A 13,473-nucleotide genomic window follows, 5' to 3' on the forward strand; every position below is an offset into this window, starting at 1 on the left:
GACCAAAAAAAATTGTATAAATAAGGACAAAAGGCTAACAACAAATGGAGAAATATTTGCAACTTATTTCACAGATGAAGGACTAATTTCCTTACATACAGAGTTCCCCAAAGTAATAATAAAAATATTAAAAACTCAGTAGAAAATTGAATGAACAAAATGAATAGATGGTTCACAGCAAAGGAGTATATAAATGGTGCTTAAAGACTTTTTAATAATAACTTGATTGCGGTATGATGCACATGCCATCCAATTCACATAAAGTGTCCAGTTCAGTGCTTTTTAGTATAGTCAGAGTTGTGCAAACATCACCACAATCAATTTTAGAATATTTTCATCAACCCCCCCCCCCAAAAAAGCCCCATACTCATTAGCTGTAGCTCCCTTTTTCCCCCACCCATCCCCTTGCAGCTCTAGGCAATCACTAATCTACTTTCTGTCTCTCTGGATTTGCCTATTCTGGACATTTCATATAGACGGAATCATGTAATACATGGGCTTCTGTGTCTGGTTTCTTTCACTTAAAATAATGTTTTCAAGGTTCATCCATGTTGTAGCATGTACCATATACATACTTTATTCCTTTTTTATGGCCAAATAATATTCCATTGTATGGATATACCACATTTTGTTTATCCACTCATCCATTCATAGACATTTGGATTATTTCTACTTTTTTGCTATTGTGAATAATGCTGCTATGAAGATTTGCATTCACATTTTTATGTGAACATGTGTTTTCATTTCTCTTGAGTATATACCTAGGAGTGGAGTGCTGGGTCATATGGTAATTCTATGTGTAACTTTTTGAGGAACAGCCTGGCTATTTTGCAAAGTGGCTGAGCTATTTTACATTCTCACCAGCAAGGAATGAGGGTTTCAGTTTATCCACATTCTTCCCAACGCTTGATATTATCTGCCTTTCTATTACAAGCATCCTAATGGGTGTGAAGTGGTGTCTCACTATGCTTTTGATTTATGTTTCCCTGATGACTGCTGATGTTGAGCATATTTTCATGTGTCCATGGGCCATTTGTATGTTTTCTCTGGAGAAATGTTCATCCACATTGTGGTGTGTATCAGCACTTTGTTCCTTTTTATTGCTGAGTAATTCCATTGTATGAATATAGCACAATTTGGGTTTTGTTCATCTGTTAATGGACATGTGGGTTGTGTACAGTTTTTGGCTACTATGAGTAAAACTTCTAAGAACATTTATCTATAAGTCTTGTTGTGTACATATTTTTTCCCAGCTTTACTGCGATATGATTGACATGTTAACATTGTGTAAATTTAAGGTGTACGACATGATAAGGTGTACAACGTGATGATTTGATACATGTATGTATTGCTAAATGATTACCACAATCAGGTTAGTTAACACTTCCATCACCTCACATAATTGCCTTTTTTTATTTTTGATGGTGGTGAGAACATATAAGATTTACTCTCTTAGCAACTTTCAAGTATATAATACAGTATTGTTAACTATAGTCAACATGCTGTACATTCCATCCTCAGAATTTATTCATCTTCTAACTAGAAGTTTGTGCCCTCTGACCAACATCTCCATATTCCGACCCCCTAATCTAATCTCTGTCTGTGAATTTGGCTTTTTTAGATTTCACATATAATTGAGATCATATAGTATTTGTCTTTCTCTGAGTTATTTCACTTAGTGTAATGCTATCAAGGTCCATCCATGTTCTTGCAAAAAGTAGGATTTCCTTCTATTTACAGCTACATGATATCCCATTAGACACATATACCACATTTTCTTTATCCATTCCTCTGTCAACAGACACCTAGGTTGTTTTCATGTCCTTTTTTTTATGTTTTTTGGTGAGGAAGATTGGCCCTGAGCTAACATCTGTCGCCAATCTTCCTCTCTTTTTTTTTTTTCCTCTCCCCAAAGCCCCAGTACATAGTTGTATATCCTAGTTGCAGGTCATTCTATTTTTTCTATGTGGGATGACGCCACATCATGGCTTGATGAGCGGTGCATAGGTCCATGTCCAGGATCCAAACCTGCAAACCCTGGGCTGCTGAAGCAGAGCCTGTGAACCTAACCACTCGGCTACGGGGCTGGCCCCCTGTTTTCATGTCTTGACTATTGTGAATAATGCTGTAATGAACATGGGAGTACAGATATCTCTTAGAGGTAGTGATTTCATTTTCTACAGATATATACTTAGAAGTGGGATTGCTGGATCATATAGTAATTCTATTTTTAATTTTGTAAGGAACTCAATACTGTTATAAATAATAGCTATACCAATTTACATTCCCACCAACACAGGGGTTCCCTTCTCCCCACATCCTTGCCAACACTTACCTCTTGTCTTTTTTATGGTACCCATTTTTTACAGGTGTGAGGTGATAACTCATTGTGGTTTTGATTTGTATTTCCCTGATAATTAGTGATGTTGACCATCTTTTCGTGTCCCTGTTAGCCATTAATATGTCTTCTTTGGAAAAATATCTATTTAGATCCTCTGCCCATTTTCTAATTGGAGTATTTGTTTTGTTGCTATTGAGTTCTATGAGTTCCTTATGTATTTTGGCTATTAACCCCTTCTCAGATATATGGTTTGCAGATATTTTCTACCAGTGTGTAGGTTGCCTTTTCATTTTATTGATTGTTTCTTTTGCTCTGTAGAAGCTTTCTAGTTTGACGTAGTCCTGCTTATTTATCTTTGCTTTTGTTGCTTGAGCTTTTGTTGTCATATCCAAAGATTTGTTGCCAAGACCAATGCCAAGGAGCTTTTTTCCCTGTGTTTTCTTCTACGAGTTTTGTGGTTTCAGGTCTTACATTTAAGTCTTTAATCCATTTCAAATTAATTTTTGTGAGTGGTATAAGGCAGAGGTCCAATTTCTTTCTTTTGCTTGTGAATATCCAGTTTTCCCAGCACTATTTATTGAAGAGACTATCCTTTCTCCATTGTGTATTCTTGGCTCCTTTGTCAAATATTCATTGACTGTGTATGCGTGTGTTTATTTCTGGGCTCTCTATTCTGTTTCATTGGTCTGTGTGTCTGTTTTTATGGCAGTACCACATTCTTTTGATTACTATAGCTTTGTAATATGGTTTGAAATTAGGAAATGTGATGCCTCCTGATTTGTTCTTCTTTCTCAGAATTGCTTTGGCTATTCAGGGTCTTTTGTGGTTTCATATGGATTTTAGGGTTGGTTTTTCTATTTCTGTGAAAAATGCCATTGTAATTTTAATAGGGATTTCATTGAATCTATAGATGGCGTTGCGTAGTATGAACATTTTAACAATATTAATTCTTCTAATCTGTGAACATAGATATCTTTCCATTTGTTTGTGTCTTCTTCCGTTTCTTTCATCAAAGTCTTGTAGTTTTCAATGTATAGATCTTTCACCTGCTTGGTTAAGTTTATTCCTAAATATTTTATTGCTTTCAATGCTATTGTAAGTGGAATTTTTTAAAATTTCTTTTTCAGATAGTTTGTTATTAGTGTATAAAAATTCAACTGATTTTTTTATGTTGATTTCACTCTAGTGAATTCATTTGTTAGTTCTAACAGTTTTTTGGTAGAGTTTTTAGGATTTTCTGTATATAAGATCATATCATCTGCAAACAGAGACAATTTTACTTCTTCCTTTCTGATTCAGGTGCCGCCTATTTCTTTTTCTTGCCTAATTGCTCTGGCTGGGGCTTCCAGTACTGTGTTGAATACAAGTGGTGAGAGTGGGCACCCTGTCTTGTTTCTGATCTTAGGGGGAGAACTTTCAACCTTTGACAATTGAGTATGATGTTAGCTGTGGGCTTCTCATGTATGGCCTTTATTTTGTTGAGGTATGTTCCTTATATACCCATTTTCTCAGAGTTTTTATCATGAAAGAATGCTGAATTTTGTGGATATGTGTTTTTATTTCTCTTGGGTAAATATCTAATGGTGGAGTTGCTGACAAACTGTTTTTCAAAGGGTTGTGCTGTTTTACATTCCTACCAGCAATGTCTGGAAATTCCAGTTGTTATACATCCTTGTTAACATTTGGTGTTGCCAGTCTTCTTTTCTCCCCCAGTTTTATTGAGATATAATAAGCATATAACATTGTGTAAGTTTAAGGTGTACCATATGATGATTTGCTATATGTATATGTTGTGAAATGATTACAACAATAAGGTTATTTTTAAAAATATGGCACACTTCACAAGTTTGCATGTCATCCTTGTGCAGGGGCCATGCTAACCTCTGTATTGTACTAATTTTAATATATGTGCTGCCAAAGCGAGCACTGTCTTTTTAATTTTAGCTTTTCTAGTGGCTGTGAAGTGGTATCTCATTGTGGTTTTAATTTACATTTCCCTGATGATTAATGATCTTGAATACTTTTTTATTGCTTATTGGGCAATTTCCTTTGTGATGCCATTTTTTTAGTGGGTTATTTGCCCATTTTTTAGTGGGTTCTTTGTTCTAATTATTGAGCAGTAGGAGTTCTTTATACTGGTTGCAAGTCAGATGCGTGTATTGCAAATATTTCTCCCATTCTTTGGCTTATTTCTTTCTTTAATGGTGTCTTTTATTGAGCAGAAGTTTTTAAAGTTCACTTTTTCAATTTCTTCTTTTAGTTAGTGCCTTCTGGGTCTAGTCTAAAAAAATCTTTGCATACCTAAGTTTATGATACTATTACCCTGGATTTTCTTCTAAAAGCATTAGAAATTTAGCTTTTATGTCTAGGTCTATAACCCATCTTGAATTAGTTTTTGTGGGTTGTTTGAGATTAGGTCAAGGCTCTTTTTTTTCTTCCATATGGATAGCTAGTTGTTTGGTCCAGCACCATTTGTTGAAAAGATTGTACTTTTCCCACTTAATTGTTTTGGTTCCTGTGTGGAAAAAAAAAATCAATTGACTATATATGTGTGGGTGAATTTCTGGATTCTCTACTCTGTTCCATTGCTAATCTTGATCAGTTTAGCTTTAGAGTAAGGTAGAGTATGCCTGAAGCTTTTGCTTTTTCAAGATTGTTTTGATCATTAGAGCTCCTTTGCATTTCTATTTCACTTTTAGAATAAACTTGTCAGTTTCTACAAAAAAGCCTAACAAGAATTTGAGATTGAAGAATCTGTAGATCAATGTAGGGAGAATTGTCATCTTTACAATATTGAATCTTCTAATCCATGAACATAGTACATTTTTCCTTAGGTCTTCTTTAATTTTTCTCAGCAATGCTTTATAGTGTTTAATATATAGATCTTATACAATTTATCAAATTTACCCCTAAATATATTATATTTTGTGCTACTGTTGCAAATAGTATTATTTAAAAAATTTTTTTACCAACTTTTTATTGCAAGAATATAGAAATATAATTGCTTTTCATATATTCCTCTCGTACCCTGTGACTTTGCTTAATTCATTAATTAGTTCTCTTAGTTTCTTTGTAGATTCCTTGGAATTTTCCACATACAAAATGATGGCATATGCAAATAGAGGCAGTTTTACTTCCTTTCTAATCTCTGTGGGGTTTCTTTTTCTTTCTTTATTGCACAGAGTAGGACCTCATCACAATGTTAAATAGAAGTGGTGAGAGCTGATATCCTTGCCTTGTTCCCAGTCATGGCAGGAAAGTTTTCAGTCTTTCTCATGGATGCCCTTTATTAAGTTGAGGAATTTACGTTTATTCTTAGTTTGCTGAGAATTTTTGTCATGAGGTGGTATTCAATTTTTAACATTGTTTTTCTGCATCTATTGAGATGACGTAATTTTCCCCTTTATGCTGTTAATATGGATAAATCCATCTTAGTCATGATTTATTATCATTTTTACATATCTTTGGATTCTTTTTAATAATATTTTGTTAATGATTTTCGCATCTATCTGCATGAGGTGTTTTAGGCTGCAGTTTCTTTTCTTTTAATATCTTTGTCTGGTTTGAGTGTCAGGATTATGCTGGCCTCACAAAATGAGTTGGGAAGTATATCCCTGTGTTTTCTGAAAGAGTTTATATAAGGCTGGTAGTATTTCTTTTTTAAATGTCTCTTTTTCTAGGAAGACTTTTCTGAACTTTTAAATTAGATTTAATATGCTTCTTATAAGCTCTTTCCCTAACATTTGTCATACATATAATTATTTCCTTAAATTCTGTCTTCTTCATTAGACTGTAAGCTCTATGAGAACATTATCCCTCTTGCTCACTGCTGTATTCCTAGCATCTAGCCAAGTACCGGGTTCACAGTGTATATAAATGAGTATTTTCTGACTTGTATTAAATTAAAGGGGAAATAAGAGACTAAGAAAACTGAGAGTTGTGGCAAAATACTGAAGGAAGACAATATAAAAAGTCTTCCTTTAAAAAAAATTCTATCAGAGCAAAGAGGACAGTGAGGCCTAGGTGGACGGTGTAACATTAGTGAATGAAAGAAAGGAGCAGAGCCTTCTCCTCCTTTTGGATTGAGTCTTCTGAGGCAAAGGCCTGCTCTTTGGACGGGAAAGGAGAAAATAAACACTGGTTCCAGGGAATGAAATCAAACATAGCTGAGATCTTGTAAGAGATCACGTAACTGCTGTAAATGAGCTCAAGTTTCTAGGCCTAATTTACATTCCAGGGTACTGAGGCCTAGTAGATAAGCTGGCTGAACCACTGCCCGCAGTTTTGGAGAAACTGGAAAGTGTGCATGTTGGAGGCAGGGCGTAGGAGAGTGGAGAGCAGGAGTTCCCAAAGAATGGAGTCAGAAGGTCATTTCAGCATACTGAAAGCTGGTGACCTTGATATCCATCGTGGGTGATATTCTTCAACTATTTATTAAAAAGGATAAATTGTAGATGTTCAGAAAAGGAAGTTGTGATCACTGTAAGCCTACTGGAATTTATTGAAGAAGAAGGGGCGGGTGGTGACGGGGGAAGAGGAGAGGACGGAAGGGGCAAGGAGAGGAAAAAGGAAAAGGGCAAGGGCCCAGGTTTGATGGGTAAAGAGGCCTAATTTCAACCCCAGCTCTTTCACTCCTTAGTAAAATGACATTGGGCAAGTTATTTAATTTCTAGAAGCCAAATTTCCTTAGTGGTAAAATAGAAATAATAAGAGCACCTACTTCAGAGAGTAGTCCTGAGGTTTAAATCAAATAATGTGTGTAAAGTGCTCCTTTATTGAAATCAGGGAAAATTGTGAAGGGAGTGACAATGATGAATGATGGTGATGGCAATAATGCTGAAGGGGGAGGAAGTGAAATAGTCAATGCAAACTTAGTCCCTTATTTTCCTTTTGAAGGGATTGCTTGACTGGTAAATTGGGAGAATGCTGCATCTAATCTAACTATATTTATTATATTTGTTTACTTTAATTGGACTTCAACAAGACCTTGACAGCATCTCCGTGATATCCTTGTGAACAAGCAGAAAGAATATAGGCTGGGTGATATATAACTGATTGAACAATCATACCAAAATTGTGCTAATTAATGGGTTCATGTCATGCTGAAGGGAAGTCTCTAGAAGTATAATTCTGTATTATGTCCTTAGATGATCTTTTTTTTCCTAATCCATTATTTGCAAAAGAGCCTTGATAGCAAGCTACTCAAAGTTGGGAGAGAGAGCTAATAAGCTGGCTAAAAGAAATAAGACCTGAAAAGAGATAGTATAATATAGTGCAAAGAATATGGGCTGGGTGTCATGGGTCTACCACTAGCTGTGTGGCCTTTTCTTAACTACTAGAGCCTTTGTTTCCTAATTCATGTGGAGATAATACCACTTATTCCATGGTGGTTATGAGAAAAAAAAATTAATATATGTGTATTCATTATCTATTGCCATGTAATAAATTACTACAAAACTTGGGGGCTTAAAACAATAAACATTTATTATTGCACAGTTTCTGAGAGTCAGGAGTCCAGAGCAGCTTACTTGGGTAGTCGGGCTCTCGGTCCGTCCCAAGGTGGAGATCAAGGTTTGGGTTGGGGCTGCAGTCATCCGAAGGCTTGAGTGGGACTGGAAGATCTGCTTCTAAGCTCACTCACATCGCTGTTGGCAGGAGGCCTCAGTTCTTCACCACACGTTCCTCGTGATAAGGTAGTAGTAGCCTCTGCAGAACAAGTGATCTCAGAGAGAAAGCCCGCAAGCAGGAAGCCACAGTGCCTTTTGTGACCTAGTCTCTGAAGTCACGTACTGTCACTTTCTTTTTATTCTGTTCATTAGAAGCAAATCACTAAGTTTAGCCCATACTAAAGGGGAAGGGAATTAGGATCCACATATTGAAGGGAGGGGGGTATCATAGAATTTTGTAGACATTTCTTAAAACCATCACAATACAAAAAGTACTCTATACAGTGCTTGGCACACGGTAGGTGCTCCATAAATGGCAGTTGTTAATATACACCTAACACATCTGTCCTTGCTATAAAGCCATAGTGGGTAGGATGAGAAAAACTCATGGTTTTTTTCAGATTCTTGGAAAATACAAAGAAAGAAGCACCTTATATCACTATATTCATTACATCTATTTTGTAAACTAAAATTATGAACTATTTTTGTACTGCAGATATTGTATTGAGAACAGTACTAATCAAAATAAAGTTTGCACGTTCTGCATCGGCGGCCCGGGGTTCACTGGTTCGAACCCTGGGTGTGGACATGGCACTACTTGGCAAGCCATGCTGTGGCAGGCGTCCCACATAGAAAGTAGAGGAAGATGGGCACGGACGTTAGCTCAGGGCCAGTCTTCCTCAGCTAAAAGAGGAGGATTGGCAGCAGATGTTAGCTCAGGGCTAATGTTCCTCAAAATAAATAAATAAATTTCAGTAACACTTAATAGGTATATCTAAAACATATAGTCAGCCTGCAAATACCAGTGACATGGATAATTTGAATGACAATTAATCCAAACATTGATTTTGTTAAGAGTTTTATGCCTATACTTAAATGTGTGTATTGCTCATCTGAGAATTCATCGAATTTTAACTGTGTAATATACCAGCTCGTCTGAGTGTCCTGCTCTCCTTTCCATTTAAAAATGGGCCACAGCTAAGACTGACAGAGAGGCCCCAGTCTACAGCAAAGATAAGACTTGCTAGTTCACACACCTTCCCTGAGGGCAAGGAGTAATTTTGGGAGAGAAGTAAACCAACAAACAAAAAGTGTTCTATCAACAAAGGGCTCAGTTAAGCAGGAGAGTTAATGTTGACAGTAAAAATTGAGAAGAATAAATATGGCCAAATCACTGGGTGATCTAGATTTCCTCTGTTTGTGTATACATTTGCATACATATGATTACATAATGTCCATCATTAGCCTCAAGGATCGTCGGATGTTCATTGTAAACAAAAACATGAGAACTCTCAAATCCCAGGTGGACAGAGTAATTTACTAGGCAATTTTGGTAAGATAAAATCATTAAATTGAAGATATTGTCACACCTTAAACTGGTTAATTTACTGGTGTTTTGATTTGCATTAAACATTAGCCAGATCCTCAGGCTAGTGTCTGACATGGTTGAACTCTCCCTAGTGTCTCACGAACAGAGCAATCACACTTCTAAGATGTTCAGAACATAGTCACCGATTTGAAAGTAAATAAAAATGGTCCCTGAGGAGCCAGTGTTTGCAGAGTTCACATGTGTCTTTGTAGGCATGGCAGGAAGTCTCCCGAGAGTTTCATAGGGGCCTCTTCACTTATAAGTGCATAACCCTCAAATACCGATCAGGTCAGCAGCGGCAGACAGAAAGTGGTGAGGACATGTCTAAAGTGTTGCTAGCCTTAGCCACACACTGACAGTTGTGATACATGTTGTCAGAAAAGTGAGCCACTAGAGATCCAAACAGTGAAGAGAAAATCTGTATTAAAAACAAACAGTATTTTATAACTGGGAAAAAATATTTGCAAGTCATATATCTGACAAAGGCTTAATATCCATAATATATAAAGAACTTTCACAACTCAACAACAAAAAATCAAACAATCTGATCAAAAAATGGGCTGGAGACCCCGTCCGGCGCCGGGCGAGAGCTTGGCGTTTGGTGGGACGGAAAGGAAAGTGGTTCAAGCGGAGTTGGCGGTGTCGACAGGGCTTTGAGATGGCTGGGAGATTCTCGGGATTTGAAGATGGCTGCACAGTCAGCGCCGAAAGTTGTGCTAAAAAGCACCACCAAGATGTCTCTAAATGAGCGCTTTACTAATATGCTGAAGAACAAACAGCCGATGCCAGTGAATATTCGAGCTTCGATGCAGCAACAACAGCAGCTAGCCAGTGCCAGAAACAGAAGACTGGACTCCTATTCAACATAGTACTGGAGGTGCTGGCCAGAGCAATTCGGCAGGAAAAAAAAATAAAAGGAATCCAAATAGGTAACGAAGAAGTAAAACTCGCGTTGTTTGCAGACGACATGATCTTATACATAGAAAACCCCAAAGAATCCACAGAAAAACTATTAGAAATAATCAACAACTACAGCAAAGTAGCAGGGTATAAAATTAACGTGCATAAATCAGTAGCATTTCTATACACTAACAATAAACTAACAGAAAAAGAACTCAAGAACTCTATCCCATTCACAATCGCAACGAAAAGAATAAAATACCTTGGGATAAACTTAACCAAGGAAGTGAAGGATCTATACAATGAAAACTACAAGACTTTCTTGAAAGAAATAGGCGATGACATAAAGAGATGGAAAAACATTCCTTGCACATGGATTGGAAGAATAAACATAGTTAAAATGTCCATACTACCTAAAGCAATATACAGATTCAATGCTATCCCAATCAGAATCCCAAGAACATTCTTCACAGAAATTGAACAAACAATCCTAAAATTCATATGGGGGAACAAAAGACCACGAATTGCTAAAGCAATCCTGAGCAAGAAAAACAAAGCCGGCGGAATCACAATCCCCGATTTTAAAACATACTACAAAGCTACAGTGATCAAAACAGCATGGTACTGGTACAAAAACAGGTCCACAGATCAATGGAACAGAATTGAAAGCCCAGAGATAAAACCACACATCTATGGACAGCTAATCTTCGACAAAGGAGCAGAGGGCCTACAATGGAGAAAAGAAAGTCTCTTCAACAAATGGTGCTGGGAAAACTGGACAGCCACATGCAAAAGATTGAAAATTGACCATTCTTTTTCACCACACACCAAAATAAACTCAAAATGGATCAAAGACCTAAAGATTAGGCCTGAGACAATAAGTCTTTTGGAAGAGAATATAGGCAGTACACTCTTTGACATCAGTTTCAAAAGAATCTTTTCGGACACTGTAACTCCTCAGTTGAGGGAAACAATAGAAAGAATAAACAAATGGGACTTCATCAGACTAAAGAGCTTCTTCAAGGCAAGGGAAAAAAGAATTGAAACAAAAAAACAGCTCACTAATTGGGAAAAAATATTTACAAGCCACTTATCTGACAAAGGGTTAATCTCCATAATATACAAAGAACTCACACTGCTTAACAACAAAAAAACAAACAACCCGATCAAAAAATGGGCAGAGGACATGAACAGACATTTCTCAAAAGAAGATATGAATATGGCCAATAGACACATGAAAAGATGTTCATCATCGCTAATCATCAGGGAAATGCAAATCAAAACTACACTAAGATATCACCTTACCCCCGTTAGATTGGCAAAAACATCCAAAACCAAGAACGACAAATGTTGGAGAGGTTGTGGAGAAAGAGGAACCCTCATACACTGTTGGTGGGAATGCAAACTGGTACAGCCACTATGGAAAACAGTATGGAGATTTCTCAAAAAGTTAAAAATAGAAATACCCTATGACCCAGCCATCCCATTACTGGGTATCTATCCTAAGAACCTGATATCAGATATCTCAAGAGTCCGTTGCACCCCTATGTTCATCGCAGCATTATTTACAATAGCCAAGACGTGGAACCAGCCTACATGCCCAGAAACTGATGATTGGATAAAGAAGATGTGGTATATATACACAATGGAATACTACTCAGCCATAAAAAAAAGACGAAATTGGCCCATTCACAACAATGTGGATGGACCTCGAGGGCATTATGTTAAGCGAAATAAGTCAGTCAGAGAAAGACGAACTCTATATGACTCCACTCATAGGTGGAAATTAGTATATTGAGAAGGAGATCTGATCGGTGGTTACCAGGGAAAAGGGGGGGTGGGGGGAGGGTACGGAGGGGGAAGTGGTGTACCCACAACATGACTAACAAAAATGTACAACTGAAATCTCACAAGCTTGTAATCCATCATAACATTAATAAAAAAAAAAAAATGGGCTGGAGACATGAACAGACATTTCTCCAAAGAAGATATACAGATGGCCAATAGGCACATGAAAAGATGCTCATCATCGCTGATCATCAGGGAAATGCAAATCAAAACTACACTAAGATATCACCTTACACCCATTAGAATGACAAAAATATCTAAATCTAATAGTAACAAATGTTGGCGAGGTTGTGGAGAGAATGGAACCCTCATACACTGCTGGTGGGAATGCAAACTAGTGCAGCCACTATGGAAAACAGTATGGAGAGTCTTCAAAAAATTAAAAATAGAACTACCATACGATCCAGCCATTCCACTACTGGGTATCTATCCAAAGAGCTTGAAGTCAGCAATCCCTAAAGTCCTATGCACCCCAATGTTCATTGCAGCATTATTTACAATAGCCAAGACATGGAAGCAACCTAAGTGCCCAGCAACAGACGAATGGATAAAGAAGATGTGGTACATATATACAATGGAATACTACTCAGCTGCAAAACAGAACAAAATCATTCCATCTGCAATAACATGGATGGACCTTGAGGGAATTATGTTAAGTGAAATAAGCCAGTTAGAGAAGGATAATCTCTGTATGACTCCACTCATATGAGGAATTTAAAAATGTGGACAAAGAGAACAGATTAGTGGCTACCAGGGGAAAGGTGGGGTGGGGGGTGGGCACAAAGGGTGAAATGGTGCACCTACAACACGAATGACAAACGTTAGCGTACAACTGAAATCACACAAGATTGTAACCTATCATTAACTCAATAAAAAAAACCCCAGTATTTTAAAGTCATTTATCGTGTAGGGGACAAATAAATGGCTTTTTTAATCTTTTTGTTCTTTGAGAGTATCTCTCTATTATGGTTCAGGGCAATAAGCAAGCAATATGCATAATGTTGAACCAGAGTTAACAGGCAAAAAGGAACTCATGTTCACTATCGTCTTTTTAGTATGCCAAGGAAGTTTGTGATACAGTTTAGGGATAGTTCTCTCAAATATGCTTAAAACAAAACGTTTTGACCCTCAAATGAGCTTTACTTATTGTCTTATATAGAATGCACGGTGACAAAGGGGTCACTAGAGGCCTCAGGGAATACCACCTACTGACTCATCCTCATGCAGGTTGCACAGCCTGTTCTGTGAATAATAAAGTAATTATTATAATAGTTGTCATTTAATGAGTACTGACCAGGTGTCAGGAACTGTGTTTAATCTTTACATGTGTCATAGTACTGAATCTTCTT

General features: G+C 37.1%; 1 protein-coding gene and 1 non-coding gene across 6 annotated transcripts in view; one reads left to right on the plus strand and one right to left on the minus strand.

Annotated features, from left to right (window-relative positions):
- CSTPP1 (centriolar satellite-associated tubulin polyglutamylase complex regulator 1) overlaps positions 1–13,473 on the plus strand; it is a 182,422-nt gene that overhangs the window by 110,922 nt on the left and 58,027 nt on the right. The gene's annotated exons all lie outside the window — the stretch shown is intronic.
- LOC123278176 (U6 spliceosomal RNA) lies at positions 4,165–4,268 on the minus strand. The gene has a single exon (XR_006515429.1). It is a non-coding gene; the product is annotated as a U6 spliceosomal RNA (small nuclear RNA).

This window comes from Equus asinus, chromosome 17 (genome assembly GCF_041296235.1).
Source record: "Equus asinus isolate D_3611 breed Donkey chromosome 17, EquAss-T2T_v2, whole genome shotgun sequence".
Taxonomy (NCBI): domain Eukaryota; kingdom Metazoa; phylum Chordata; class Mammalia; order Perissodactyla; family Equidae; genus Equus; species Equus asinus.